The 15,832-nt window shown below is 36.5% G+C and overlaps 1 pseudogene; it reads right to left on the bottom strand.

The window, feature by feature from the left end:
- Positions 1-14,537: 14,537 nt before the first annotated feature.
- Positions 14,538-15,625, bottom strand: LOC118882685 (annotated as a pseudogene).
- Between the last annotated feature and the right edge of the window lie 207 nt (positions 15,626-15,832).

Raw genomic sequence — 15,832 nt, 5'->3', positions numbered from 1 at the left:
TTTATTTTTTATCCTGTGAGGGCCTGAAGAGCTGCACCGAAATAGAATTCCCCCAAACCAATGTAACTTTGAAAAGAAAAAGCTAGTAAACACTGTGAGTTTTTTTTTTAATTTTTAATTTTATTCTATTTATTTTTTTATACAACAGGTTCTTATTAGTTATCCCTTTTGTACACATCAGTGTATACATGTCAATCCCAATCTCCCAATTCATCACCCACCCCCCATCCCCTCACCACTTTCCCCCTTGGTGTCCATACGTTTGTTCTCTACATCTGTGTCTCAATTTCTGCCCTGCAAACTGGTTCATCTGTACCTTTTTTCTAGGTTCCACATATATGTGTTAATATACGATATTGGTTTTTCTCTTTCTGACTTACTTCATTCTGTATGACAGTCTCTAGATCCATCCATGTCTCTACAAATGACCCAATTTCGTTCCTTTTTATGGCTGAGTAATATTCCATTGTATGTATGTACCACATCTTCTTTATCCATTCGTCTGTCTGTGGGCATTTAGGTTGCTTCCATGACCTGGCTATTGTAAATAGTGCTGCAATGAACATTGGGGTGCATGTGTCTTTTTGATTTATGGTTTTCTCTAGGTATATGCCCAGTGTGGGATTGCTGGGTCGTATGGTAGTTCTATTTTTAGTTTTTTAAGGAACCTCCATACTGTTTTCCATAGTGGCTGTACCAATTTACATTCCCACCAACAGTGCAGGAGCGTTCCCTTTTCTCCACACCCTAGCCAGCATTTGTTGTTTGTAGATTTTCTGATGATGCCCATTCTAACTGGTGTGAGGGGATACCTCATTGTAGTTTTGATTTGCATTTCTCTAATAACTAGTGATGTTGAGCAGCTTTTCATATGCTTCTTGGCGATCTGTATGTCTTCTTTGGAGAAATGTCTATTTAGGTCTTCTGTCCATTTTTGGATTGGGTTGTTTGTTTTTTTAACATTGAGCTGCATGAGCTGTTTTATATTTTAGAGATTAATCCTTTGTCCGTTGATTCGTTTGCAAATATTTTCTCCCATTCTGAGGGTTGTCTTTTCATCTTGTTTATGGTTTCCTTTGCTGTGCAAAAGCTTTGAAGTTTCATTAGGTCCCATTTATTTTTGTTTTTATTTCCATTACTCTAGGAGGTGGATCAAAAAAGATCTTGCTGTGATTTATGTGAAAGAGTGTTCTTCCTATGTTTTCCTCTAAGAGTTTTATAGTGTCTGGCCTTACATTTAGGTCTCTAATCCATTTTGAGTTTATTTTTGTGTATGGTGTTAGGGAGTGGTCTAATTTCATTCTTTTACATGTAGCTGTCCAGTTTTCTCAGGACCACTTATTGAAGAGGCTGTCTTTTCTCCGTTGTATACCCTTGCCTCCTTTGTCATAGATTAGTTGACCATAGATGCGTGGGTTTATCTCTGGGCTTTCTATCTTGTTCCATTGATCTATGTTTCTGTTGTTGTGCCAGTACCATATTGTCTTGATGACTGTAGCTTTGTAGTATAGTCTGAAGTCAGGGAGTCTGATTCTTCCAGCTCTGCTTTTTTCCCCCAAGGCTGCTTTGGCTATTCAGGGTCTTTTGTGTCTCCATACAAATTTTAACATATTTTGTTCTAGTTCTGTAAAAAATGCCATTGGTAATTTGATAGGGATTGCATTGAATCTGTAGATTGCTTTGGGTAGTATAGTCATTTTCACAATACTGATTCTTCCAATCCAAGAACATGGTATATCTCTCCATCTGTTGCTATCATCTTTAATTTCTTTCATCAGTGTCTTATAGTTTTCTGCATACAGGTCTTTCGTCTCCCTAAGAAGGTTTATTCCTAGGTATTTTATTCTTTTGGTTGCAATGGTAAATGGGAGTGTTTCCTTAATTTCTCTTTCAGATATTTCATCATTAGTGTAAAGGAATGCAAGAGATTTCTGTGCATTAATTGTGTATCCTGCAACTTTACCAAATTCATTGATTAGCTCTAGTAGTTTTCTGGTGGCATCTTTAGGATTCTCTATGTATAGTATCATGTCATCTGCAAACAGTGACAGTTTTACTTCTTCTTTTCCAATTTGGATTCCTTTTATTTCTTTTTCTTCTCTGATTTTCATGGCTAGGACTTCCAAAAGTTGAATATGTTGAATAATAATGGTGAGAGTGGACATCCTTGTCTTGTTCCTGATCTTAGAGGAAATGCTTTCAGTTTTTCACCTTTGAGAATGATGTTTGCTGTGGGTTTGTCGTATATGGCCTTTATTATGTTGAGGTAGGTTCCCTCTATGCCCACTTTTTGGAGAGTTTTTTTTTATCAAAAATGGGTGTTGAATTTTGTCAAAAGCTTTTTCTGCATCTATTGAGATGATCATATGGTTTTTCTTCTTCAATTTGTTAATATGGTGTATCACATTGATTGATTTGCATATATTGAAGAATCCTTGCATCCCTTGGATAAATCCCACTTGATCATGGTGTAAGATCCTTTTAATGTGTTGTTGGATTCTGTTTGCTAGTATTTTGTTGAAGATTTTTGCATCTATATTCATCAGTGATATTGGTCTTTAATTTTCTTTTTTTGTAATATCTTTGGTATTGATGTCAGGGTTATGGTGGCCTCATAGAATGAGTTTGGGAGTGTTCCTTCCTCTACAGTTTTTTGGAAGAGTTTGAGAAGGATGGGTGTTAGTTCTTCTCTAAGTGTTTGATAGACTTCACCTGTGAAGCCATCTGGTCCTGGACTTTTCTTTCTTGGAAGATTTTTAATCACAGTTTCAATTTCATTACTTGTGATTGGTCTGTTCACATTTTCTGTTCTTTCTGGTTCAGTCTTGGAAGGTTATACCTTTCTAAGAATTTGTCCATTTCTTCCAGGTTGTCCATTTTATTGGCATAGAGTTGCTTGTAGTAGTCTCTTAGGATGCTTTTTATTTCTGCAGTGTCTGTTGTAACTTCTCCTTTTTCATTTCTAAATTTATTGATTTGAGTCCTCTCCCTCTTTTTCTTGATGAGTCTGGCTAAAGGTTTATCAATTTTGTTTATCTTCTTAAAGAACCAGCTTTTAGTTTTATTGATCTTTGCTATTGTTTTCTTTGTTCCTGTTTCATTTATTTGTGCTCTGATCTTTATGATTTCTTTTCTTCTGCTAAATTTGGGTTTTGTTTGTTCTTCTTTCTCTAGTTCCTTTAGGTGTAAGATTAGATTGTTTATTTGAGATTTTTTTTTTTTGTTTCTTGAGGTAGGCTTGTATAGCTATAAAGTTCCCTCTTAGAACTGCTTTTGCTGCATCCCATAGGTTTTGGATCATCGTGTTTTCATTGTCATTTATCTCTAGGTACTTTTTTATTTCCTCTTTGATTTCTTCAGTGATCTCTTGGTTATTTAGTAATGTATTCTTTAGCCTCCATGTGTTTCTGTTTTTTACATTTTTTTCCCTGTAATTCATTTCTAATCTCATAGCGTTGTGGTCAGAAAAGATGCTTGATATGAGTTCAATTTTCTTCAATTTACTGAGGCTTGATTTGTGACCCAAGGTGTGATCTATCCTGGAGAATGTTCCGTGTGCACTTGAGAACAAAGTGTAATCTGCTGTTTTTGGATGGAATGTCCTATAAATATCAATTAAATCTATCTGGTCTATTGTGTTATTTAAAGCTTGTGTTTCCTTATTAATTTTCTGTTTGGATGATCTGTCCATTAGTGTAAGTGAGGTGTTAAAGGCCCACACTGTTATTGTGCTCCTGTTGATTTCCTCTTTTATAGCTGTTAGCAGTTGCCTTATGTATTGAGGTCCTCCTATGTTGGGTGCATATATATTTATAATTGTTATATCTTCTTCTTGGATTGATCCCTTGATCATTATGTAGTGTCCTTCCTTGTCTCTTGTAACATTCTTTATTTTAAAGTCTATTTTATCTAATATGAGTATTGCTACTCCAGTTTTCTTTTGATTTCCATTGCATGGAATATCTTTTTCCATCCCCTCACTTTCAGTCTTTATGTGTGCCTAGGTCTGAAGTGGGTCTCTTTTAGACAGCATATATATAGGTCTTGTTTTTGTATCCATTCAGTGAGCCTGTGTCTTTTGGTTAATCCATTCACGTTTAAGGTAATTATCGATATGTATGTTCCTATTACCATTTTCTTAATTGTTTTAGGTTTGTTTTTGTAGGTCCTTTTCTTCTCTTGTGTTTCCCACTTAGAGAAGTTCCTTTAGTATTTGTTGTAGAGCTGGTTTGGTGGTGCTGAATTCTCTTAGCTTTTGCTTGTCTGTAAAGCTTTTGATTTCTCCATCAAATCTGAATGAGATCCTTGCCGGTTACAGTAATCTTGGTTGTAGGTTCTTCCCTTTCATCACTTTAAGTATATTATGCCACTCCCTTCTGACTTGTAGAGTTTCTGCTGAGAAATCAGCTGTTAACCTTATGGGAGTTTCCTTGTATGTTATTTCTCATTTTTGCCTTGCTGCTTTCAGTAATTTTTCTTTGTCTTTAATTTTTGCCAATTTGATTACTATATGTCTCGGCATGTTTCTCCTTGGGTTTATCCTGTATGGGACTCTCTGTGCTTCCTGGACTTGGGTGGCTATTTCCTTTCCAATGTTAGGGAAGTTTTCGACTATAGTCTCTTCAAATATTTTCTCTGGTCCTTTCTCTCTCTCTTCTCCTTCTGGGACCCCTATAATGCGAATGTTGTTGCATTTAATGTTGTCCCAGAGGTCTCTTAGGCTGTCTTCATTTCTTTTCATTCTTTTTTCTTTATTCTGTTCCACAGCAGTGAATTCCACCATTCTGTCTTCCAGGTCACTTATCTGTTCTTCTGCCTCAGTTATTCTGTTATTGATTCCTTCTAGTGTATTTTTCATTTCAGTTATTATATTGTTCATCTGTTTGTTTGTTCTTTAATTCTTCTAGGTCTTTGTTAAACATTTCTTGCATCATCTCGATCTTTGCCTCCATTGTTTTTCCAAGTTCCTGGATCATCTTCACTATCATTATTCTGAATTCTTTTTCTGGAATGTTGCCTATCTCCACTTCATTTAGTTGTTTTTCTGGGTTTTTATCTTGTTCCTTCATCTGGTACATAGCCCTCTGCCTTTGCATTTTGTCTATCTTTCTGTGAATGTGGTTTTTGTTTCACATGCTTCAGGATCGTAGTTCTTGCTCCTGCTGTCTGCCCTCTGGTGGATGAGGCTATCTAAGAGGCTTGTGCAAGTTTCCTTATGGGAGGGACTGGTGGTGGATAGAGCTGGCTGTTGCCCTGGTGGGAGCAAGATCTTTTTTGATCCACCTCCTTTTCTTCTCGGCATCACATGGGTCATCAGGAAACTCAGCTCCTGTCAGTATGGACACAGCCCTGAGTCGTCCTGAAGCCGAAACCCTGGTCAACACTGTGAGTTTAAAAGATTATATATACCAAAGTAATTGATATGCCTGGATATGGGCTTTGAGAATTATTGAGAAGAAGGGCATGGGAATCAGCCTATATCCCTGGCTTTAAATCTCCCAGCCAACTTTATTTAAAATGTATAAGTATGTTAAGCCATATAATTCCCTGGATTATTTACATTATAGTCAGGGTGACTATTGAAGGATAGTGTAATTACTAAGTACAATTTCCAAGCTGAATGTAATTGCTTGTTGTGTAATAGGTCTGTCAGGACCTGACCTCTTAAAATACGCCAAACAAATACTCTAAGACATGGTTAGAGGTAAATGATATGCAACCCTCCAAGGTAATATATGAAGTGAGAGGTGGTCTTTGATTTGTATAAACATTTTCTTCTGTTTGTCAAAGTCTGAAAGGAGATTAGACTCAAGTACATTTTCCTTTTTGACTTTTTTTTCTATTTCTCAGCCTAGTGTTATAAATTGGCTATTTTTCAATCACCTGCATGAGCTACATGAGGAGCAACTCTTTGGGCAGCAGGATGAAACATAGCTATCTGCTAATGTCCAGTGTCTGTGAGATTTTATTATCTGTCTGAGCAGAGAGCAGTATCTCCCAGTTCTGCTTCACTGAACTCTAATATACCATCCTCCTCTTCTCTGCTCCATTCAAACATCTATCTACCATTTCTTTTATTTTTTTAAATCGAAGTATAGTTGATTTACAATATTGTGTCAATTTCAGGTGTACAGCAAAGTGATTCAAATATATATATATATATATTTTTTTTCAGGTTATTTTCCATTTTAGGTTATTATAAGATATTGAATATAGTTCCCTATGCTATACAGTAAATCCTTGTTGCTTATTGCTTATCTATTTTATGTATAGTAGTTTATATCTGTTAATCCCTTACTCCTAATTTATCTCCCCCTTCCCTTTCCCCTTTGGTAACCGTAAGTTTGTTTTCTATGTCTATGAGTCTGTTTCTGTTTTATATATAGATTCATTTGTATTATTTTTTAGATTTCACATGTAAGTGATATCATATAATATTTGTGTTTCTCTGTCTGACTTATGAATACTTTACTAACTATAATATTCTCAAGGTCCATTTATGTTGCTGCAAATGGCAATATTTCATTCTTTTTTATGGCTGAGTAATAATATTCCATTTTGGGTATATAACACATCTTCTTAAGCCAGTTGTCTGTTGATGGGCACTTGGGTTGTTTTCATGTCTTGGCTATTGTAAACAGTGCTGCTATGAACATTGGCATGCATGTATCTTTTTGAATTAGAGTTTTCATCTTTTTTGGGTTTATACCTAGGAGTGGGATTGCTGGATCGTATGGTAGCTCTATTTTTAATTTTTTAAGGAACCTCCATTTTATTTTCCATAGCAGCTGTACCAATTTACATTCCTACCAACAGTGCACCTAGCATTTCTTAGTTCAGCTTCACGAGTAGATTCAGTGAATGGTGGGCAGGTGGCTGAGGTGTGTATGACAGTGTCAGGTATGACACATAAAATATTAGCAGAGGATATGCAATTACAAGAAAAAGCTAGCAATGGCAAAGATGTTCCCATGTCCTTGCTGATTTATTTTTCCTCCCTGTATGAAATAAATTATTGTATACAATCATTGCTTATTATCTGGCCCTTCTTCATGTGATCATCACTTCTATAATGTAAGTACATAATTTTGTGCTGAAGTGAGTTCTTCACTTTTCTAAATTTATTTTCATTTTGACATCAATTATATTTCTCTTTGCTCCCTCATTATCTCATTCCAATCACCTCTATAGGAAGGATGGAGAAAAGTTCACAGCCTAAATTGTCAATTAAAAGAGGAATTAATTTTGGTCTATTTTGTGGAATACATTCTTGGCTCTAACAGAGGCTAGGAAACAGGGTGAGTACCCTGCTTTTTGCAGGTTGCTTTAGGAACCATAGTCTTAGATGGAATACATATTAAGAGATAGGAAAAAGAATCCTTGGCCTGTAAACCCCCAATCGAATTCTTAACTATGAAAGGGATTCTCACATTATTTTTTTAAAGTTGCAGTAAAATACACCTAACATAAAATTTACTATTATTTTTTATCATTTTTAAGTGTACATTTATTCATCTACATTATTGGGCAGCCAATTTCCAGAACTCTTTTCATCTTCAAAACTGAAACACTATACTCATTAAACAACAATTCCCCATTCTCCACTCCCCCCAATGCCTTCTACTTTCTGTCTCTATGAATTTGACTAGATAGCTTAGGTAAGTGGAATCTTATGGTATTTGTCTTATGACTGGCTTATTTCACTTAGTATAATGTCTTCAAGGTTTATCCATGTTGTAGCATGTGTCAGAATTGCTTTCCTTTTTAAGACTGAATAATATTCTATTGTATATACCACATTTTGTTTATCTATTCATCTGTCAATGGACACATAGGTTGCCTTCACCTTTTGGCTACTGTTGATGGATATATAAATATCTCTTTGATATCCTGCTTTCAATTCTTTTGGATATATGCCCAGAAGTAGGATTGTTGGATTTTATGGTAGGTCTATTTTTAATTTTTTGAAGAATTGCCATACTGTTTTTCATAGAAGCCGAACCATTTTACACTTCCACCAAGGGTTTCAATTCTTCCACATCATCACCATCTCTCTCTTCCTTCCTTCCTTCCTCCCTCCCTCCTTCCTCTCTCTGTCTCTCTCTTTTTCCTTCCCTCACCCCTTAATAGTAGCCACTCTGGTGGGTGTGAGGTGGTATCACATTGTGGTTTTGATTGGCATTTCCCTAATAGTGATGTTAAGCATCTTTATGTTTGTTTTGTTAGCCATTTGTGTATCTTCTTTGGAGAAATATCTATTCAAGTTCTTTGTCTGTTTTTTAATTGGGTTGTTGTTGTTGAGTTGTAGGGATTCTTTATATATTCTGGATATCAACCCCTTATCAGGTATGTGAGTCACAAATATTTTTCTCTCATTCTTTTTTTTTTTCACTCTGTTGCTTCTTTCCTTTGATGGACAGAAGTTTTAAATTTTGATATAATTTATCTATTTTTATTTTTGTTGCCAGTACTTTTGGTGTCATATCCAAGATATCATTGCCAAATCCAATGTCATAAAGCTTTTCCCCTATGTTTTCTTCTAAGTTTTTTATAGTTTTAGCTCTTACATCTAGGTCTTTGTTCCATTTACAGTTAATTTTCATATATGGTATAAGGTAAGAGTTAAACTTTATTCTTTTCATGTTTATATTTAATTTTATAGCATTATTTGTTGAAGAGACTATTCTTTCTTGCATTGAATGGTCTTGGCACCCTTGTTGAAGATCACTTGACCATATATGATAGCTTTTAGTTTGGGGATCTCTATTGTATTCCATTGGTTTCTATATCTGTCTTTGTGATGGTATCACACTGTTTTAATTATTGTAGTTTTAAAATAAGTTTTGTAATCAGAAAGTGTGACATCTCTAATTTTATTCCTCTTTTTTAAAATTCTTTTGGTTATCTGGGATAACCCTGAGATTCCATTTGAATTTTAGGATGAAGTTTTCTATTTCTGCCAAAACCATTGTTGGTATTTTGATAGGGATTGCATTAAATCTGTAGATTGCTTTGGGTATTATTGACATCATAAATATGTTAAGTCTTCCAGTCCATGAACACATGATGTCTTTCCATTTATTTGTGCCAAATTCTTAACAGAGACTATAAACAAACAAGCAAAAATAATTGGGGCTACCATATATAGGGACGAAATTCAGTGGTTTTTATTTTTCTGCCTTAGTGAAAAGCAATATTTGTAGTAGTAAAATTATATGTCTCTTAACGGTTAAAACAAAAACAGTGCATATTAAATTTATTTAAAATATATTTCCCATTATAGAACAATTTCTGAAATGCATAAACATCTACTCCTGGCAAATAAATGTTATCTGTTTCTTTGTCACTTTCCATGATTCCACAACTATCTGTAAATGAACATTCTGAGACTTACCTGGATACAGTTATAAATGGTGTTCACTAGAAGTCTGCAAACTCTTTGAGAACAAGAAAAATATCCCTTTCATCTTAGCACTTTTCCCCTAACTCACTAAATATTTCTTGGTTACTGGAGCCAAGGGGACAAATGAAATTAAGTGCCAGCTACCTAATCATATCAGCAATTTACCTATTGGCAAACATTATTATCTTACTGGATCTTTCAAACCTACATGTAGTTAGAACAGAAGGACTTAACCTTGTCTCAGCTTCTGTTTCAGGGAAAAATTTTAAGTGACCACTCCAGCATTTCTCCTTATTTTGGGGAGCACTAACAGCTTATTATCATTCACCATTCCTGGCCTACAGTCTGAAGGCAAAATAGTATTTGCATCAATAGTGTTTTTTTCTCATCTATACTCAAGAATAATTGCTGCATGTTGCCCTTTGGCCTTGAAGGAGTTTTGTTTTTGTTTTTTAAGTGCCAAAATAGTTGGTTTACTTTTAAATAATTTAAGCACAATTATAAGAAAGAAAATGGCTTAAAGAATTTTTCATGTAATATATCTATGGAGATGCATAAACTCTTTTGAGTTATTATGGATACAAATGATAACAGTACATTAAAAGACCAGGCAAACAGGAGGTTTGAGATGAAGAAAATTGAAGCTCTAACAAAAAGTCTTGTATTTCAACAGAAATTAATAATGGGAAAAACAATGAAACAAACTCAACTTCTTCCATATTGGTTATATCCTAGAAATTCTTTAGAGACTAAATTTTTTTGGCCACAATTCTATTTCTCTCTTCTTGTTGCATCATGCAGTGTAGTCAGGGCAGCACACACAGGATTTTTGAACCTCTTGGGGAGAGACTCTCTTCTTATACAGACTTGAAGAAGCAAAACTTCTTTCTTAAGATTTTCAAGATGAAGGCATTTTGCCGAATTTACCAGATAATCAATATAATACATAAATGACACCAGTGAAGTGCTACTTTCCTTTCCATAGCCTAGAGATGCCCTATGTATGAAACTCGATTTTTCAGATACCTGCTGTTTGACTAGAAGAGGTTTTTCCATCTTCAAAGTGTTAAATAAAATATCTATTGGAAAATATCTTGAAAACAATGTTATAGGAACTTGCCCCTGCCTTTGTACACAAGTACGAGTCCCTAAATCATATTACAATATTATCAACTTCAACAAGTATACAAAAATGGCTCTAGCTAAGCTTTAATGCTAAGTAAATGTGAGCTACTTTTCATTCTAAATTTCATCCAGTAAATTATTACAAAATATGGACCACAGAATTGTGGAATTTTTATGATTTTTCTAATTTGCTCAGTTTTGTTCTGGGGCCACTCATATTTCTAAGGAATGGAGAACTTGGAATTCCAGTCCTTCTGTAAACAATTAAGGGGAAAGAATGTGGAGTAAAGAGAGGCCAGAGGAAGGATACAGAAGTGACTAATGAAATAAGGGGCTTGTACTGGAAGGAATGGAATCGAAGAACAGAGACAGGCTCACCACCTACAGAAAAATAGCCATTCTGCTGCTCAATCTGAAGGTCTATTTTACCATCAAAATGAATACTCTCAGTTCTTCCTTTAGCCTCTACAACTTATGGTATATACATTCACTTGCAGTAGAGGAAATGACTCAAGTTCATGCAGAGTCTGGTACAGAGAGGCAAATTTATTTTATCACAAGTTCTAGCTTCAGTGACTTGGTAGTGACAGTCTGACATATTTTGTTGAGAAGAGTGTCGAAGTAATGTCCAGACTTACCATAAATGAGTACTGTGACTGATTAACAATATTTGCATGAGTGAGGGAAGGGGGAGAGGTGTTATGCATGAAGGTATTTATTATCCTTGGTACACTGTACCATGTTAGCAGTTTTAGTACCTGGGAGAAAACACTCAATGAGCAAAGTCCACTGAGAAGACACACTTGATTTTGTTATTTCCTGTGGTATCTAAATATAGCTCCCCTTAATATGTTTCAACACTTGCTAAGAATTTAGAGGTTGAAATAAAATTTACTTATTTAATTTCCAAACCCTGAGGTAAAAAAATTTTAAATGCATTTACTTATCCCTAAAAATCAATTGGTTTCATTTTCTTTCATAAAGATACTAAAAAGCAGGGCTTCCCTGGTGGCGCAGTGGTTAAGAATCCGCCTGCCAATGCAGGGGACATGGGTTTGAGCCCTGGTCTGGGAAGATCCCACATGCCGCGGAGCAACTAAGCCCGTGCGCCACAACTACTGAGCCTGTGCTCTAGAGCCCGCGAGCTACAACTACTGAGCCTGAGTGCCCCAACTACTGAAGCCCGCGCGCGAAGAGCCTGTGCTCTGCAACAAGAGAAGCCACCGCAATGAGAAGCCCGCGCACCGCAAGGAAGAGTAGCCCCCGCTCACTGCAACTGGAGAAAGCTCGCACACAGCAGCGAAGACCCAGTGCAGCCAAAGATGCTTAAATACATATAAAAAGAAATAGTGAAAAGCAGCCTGTAGGGGAAAAGCATTTGGTACAGCCACCCTGTTTTATACATATTCACAAATACATTCGTGACAAAGTACGCACGATGAATGATTTTACTTAGTTTCATTTTTTTCAAAGGAAGAATCTTTATTTCCACATAATTAAATCTAATGACTTTTAACCACAATCCTCCTAAATATCAAAGAATTGCCTGCACCTTGAAGGTTCTTGAACTTTTTGAAATTGCCTTTTTAAAAAGGATCATGGGGTGGCTGCTGGAAGGTTTTCTTCTCGATTTACAACTCAGGCATAGATTTAAGGACAGTGTAATTACCAGATACAATCCCTAAACAGAATTGCATTGCTTCCTGGGTGCCACAAGCTTGTTGCAGACTGACCTTCATCGGGAACAAATAACAATGCAGCTCTGTGTCCTTGTTAGGTTTCAGCAGGATTTGAAACATTTTTCTTCTTCTAGGCAAAAATGGGATAAAGAAAGCTGGTGTTGCTTGTCCTTTGATAACTTTCCTCCACTTGGCCAGAGGACCAGAAATCCCAGTTATCATTGCTTTTCCTTAAAAACAAAACACAACTTATTAAAAGAGCAATTCTGAAAGATCCACAATAAATCACTTGTTTTGAAAATTGAACCAGTCCAACAGCCTCTAAAGCAACCATCTACTTGTTCTTTTCTGAAGAAAACAAAAATCATTTATTGTCCATGAGGTCACAGTGAGAGACTGACCATGGAAAACCCTAAATCCGGAAATAGGGTCTCCTTTCCCAGGTTAGTTCACATTCCAGAAATAATCAAGTCTAATTCCTGTACTTCACTCTGCCAAATAACATTTCTTCACTGACATTTTCTCCCCTTACCAATCATTACGTATACAGTAGTCCCCCTTATCTGTGGGGGGGTACATTTCCCCGGTGGATGCCTGAAACTGTGGCTAGTACTGACCCTATCTATACTACGTTTTTCCCTACTTATGATAAAACTTAATTTATAAATTAGGCATAGTGAAAGATTAACAACAATAATAAAATAGAACAATTATGATAATATACTGTAATAAAAGTTGTGTGAATGTGGTTTCTCTCTCTCAAAATATCTTTTCCATCTTAATTAAACACTTATCATGCATTGTGACTGTAACTTTTGCAGTTTGAGGTAGGACAGCAAAACTAGCATGCATTTCTTTTTCCTTCTTCACAATTACCTTAGATCTTAGCAACCTCAGCATATGATTTTCTTTTTCTTTCCTATAAATTAGGGAGCTTTTACCCTTTTACTTAAAGGAAGCATTTTACCGCTTCTCTTTGGCATATCCAAATTGCCAGAATCACTGTTCTTGTGCGTTGGAGCCATTATTAAGTAAAATAAATGTAACCTGAACACAAGCACTGCGATGCCATGACAGTTGATCTGATAACCTAGATGGCTACTAAGTAACTAAAGGGTGGGATCCAGTGGACAAAGGGATGATTCATATCCAGGGTGGGATGGAGTAGGAGGGCATGAGCTTTCATTATGCTATTCAGAATGGCAAAACATCTTAAACTTAGGCATTGCTTTTTTTGGGGGGAAGAAAATACAGGTTTTATTCTCCAGTTGTTTCACTTTTCCTAAAATCTTGACATGTTTGAGCCTCTTTCTATTTAAGGATGAAACAGTTCAGCACACAGCAAAAAAAACTCAAAAAAGGTGTCAGTTGGACCAAAGCATTGAAGAAAAGGCTTAATGCAGTTCCCAAACTTTTTCATTAGGATCTAAAAGCCATTTTTTCAAAAGAATCTCCACTTCACATCAAAGTTACTTGTCTCCTTAATTCAACACCCACGCCAATGAAACATAATTTGAGTAGTGTATGTTGGTATGCATAATAATTATGACTCAAAGAAAAATATATCTAGTATATTCTAGGGGTTTTGTGGAGGCCGCTGTGAAACAAAGAATTTGAAGTAAACAATTACAAAATACAAAAATTAAAAAAAAGGGTGTTTATTTTTTCTCCAAATTCCTGGTTTAATAAGAGCTGGTTTATTTTGAGAAAAAAACGTCCCAAACATCAGGCTGTTCACAAAAAACCCACAGTATCAACTTTAGCAAACAAATCTTAAGACTATTACACTGATTATTTTTCTAGAGGATGCATCTGACATGCCAACTCTCATTCACAAAAATACATTGTTACATTTGTGTTGAACAGCCACACACAGCACTCTTATGTGGGGTATAACATGCATACCTCTAATTCAAAGCTGCTCTCAGGTGCTACTCAACTTATGAGATTGCCTTTGTAGTTAGGGAAGCAACTACTGAACTCATGTATGAATGGAAAGAACTGTACTCCCTGCATAACAAGAGATTATTTTGGAGACAGTTGATAAAAACCATACATCCTTTTTATTGTTAAGTCATAAAGAGGTATCCAAATTAAAAGCAAAAATTACAGGGTAAGACTCAGCATAACTACTAGGAGCGTCAAAGGAAGTGAAAATGGGACTAGGCTCAGGGCAATATGAATTAATGAACATGGGAAGGACAAGGATAGGGAGAACAGTGAGCATGTGCTGAAGATACTAGAGGAGAGGATCTGGTGAAAATTTTGATCTTACAAAAGCACCTAGGTAAAGAAATAATGGGACAAGATTTCTAAACCCCACTATGTGCTTAAGAGTCATCCTCGACATTGGCACTGTCTCTGTCATCCTCTTCTTCCTCAGCCTCTTTTTCATCATCCTTGGTCAACTCCAGCTGGTCATCCCCCGGATCTTCATTATCATCATCATCCAGTAGGTGCCCCTCCTCAGCAGAGTCATCTGCACCCCCCTCAGACTCCATCTTCACCTTAGTCTCATCTTTCTTCAGGGAGCTGCTTCTCTCCTCCTCTACTGACTTATCATTCTTCATCTCTACTCCTTGTTTGCTATGTTCCTTTTGATTTTTTCCAGGCTTTCCAGTAGAGAATCCACTTTTTGTTTTATCTGGGTCAACTCCTTCTTAATGGTCTGAAGGTCATCTCCTTTTAACTTTCCAGACTTAGAAGAAGATCCCTGCTGTCCCCTCTTAGAATTGAAGCCACTTTTGCCCCTTCATGAGGTGTTTCTTGATACACGCTGGCATTTTGAGGGCACTACAGCCCAAGCAGTAGGAGGAGGAGGAGGAACACGTGCTGGGTAACTGTACATCCTGTCATAATAATCCCGTTGAAAGTCATAGTCCAAGTCAAAAGGGGAGCTGAGTAGAGGGGACAGAGAAGGGTGTTCTGGTACTGACCCGTACATCTCCGCTGCAGATCGTTTCACACCTGCTTTTTCTCGGTTCACTTTGGCTCTGCTGCCAGATTAATATCTAAAACCTGGCAGCAATCATTCTGCCATCCTCTCCTGCCACAGCAGCCCGGGCATTTCTCTCATTAAGATATTGAACGAAGGCAAAGCCTTTATGAACAGAGCAACCCACAATTTTGCCATATTTCGAGAAGATTGCCTCCACATCAGATTTCTTGACCACAAGAGTATTGAGATTCCCAATGAATACACGAGAGTTCATGGAGTGAGGATCTGTCTTGTTGGTAACATTGCTGGCCATTGTCTTTGATGGTAAGGTGCCTCACAAAGCTGAAAATGTAGCTGAAGATCAAAAAAATCTCACAGGAGCGGGGAAGGAGAAGAGATTCGGTTCTGAATCTCCTACTCCAGGGTTCTACATGGAGAAGCCGACTGCTGTGAGGTCGGCAACGCGGCCACAACTGCTCAGTCTTCACCTTTTCACAAAATGGCCCCCAAGTCTCCTCTCAGGAATTGTTTATTTCTGGAATTTTCCATTTAATACTTTCAGACCACTGTTGACCTCAAGTAACTGAAACCATGGAAATCAAAACCTCAGATAAGGAAGAACTACTGTAATAAGTGTTAGGTTGCTATACACTTTCCTCTTCTGTGAAAGTGGAGCATTTTGTTATA

The sequence above is a fragment of the Balaenoptera musculus genome, chromosome 16, assembly GCF_009873245.2.
Source record: "Balaenoptera musculus isolate JJ_BM4_2016_0621 chromosome 16, mBalMus1.pri.v3, whole genome shotgun sequence".
Lineage (NCBI taxonomy): Eukaryota > Metazoa > Chordata > Mammalia > Artiodactyla > Balaenopteridae > Balaenoptera > Balaenoptera musculus.
Note: the sequence above shows the minus strand (reverse complement) of the source record. Positions and strands in the feature narration are given on the sequence as shown.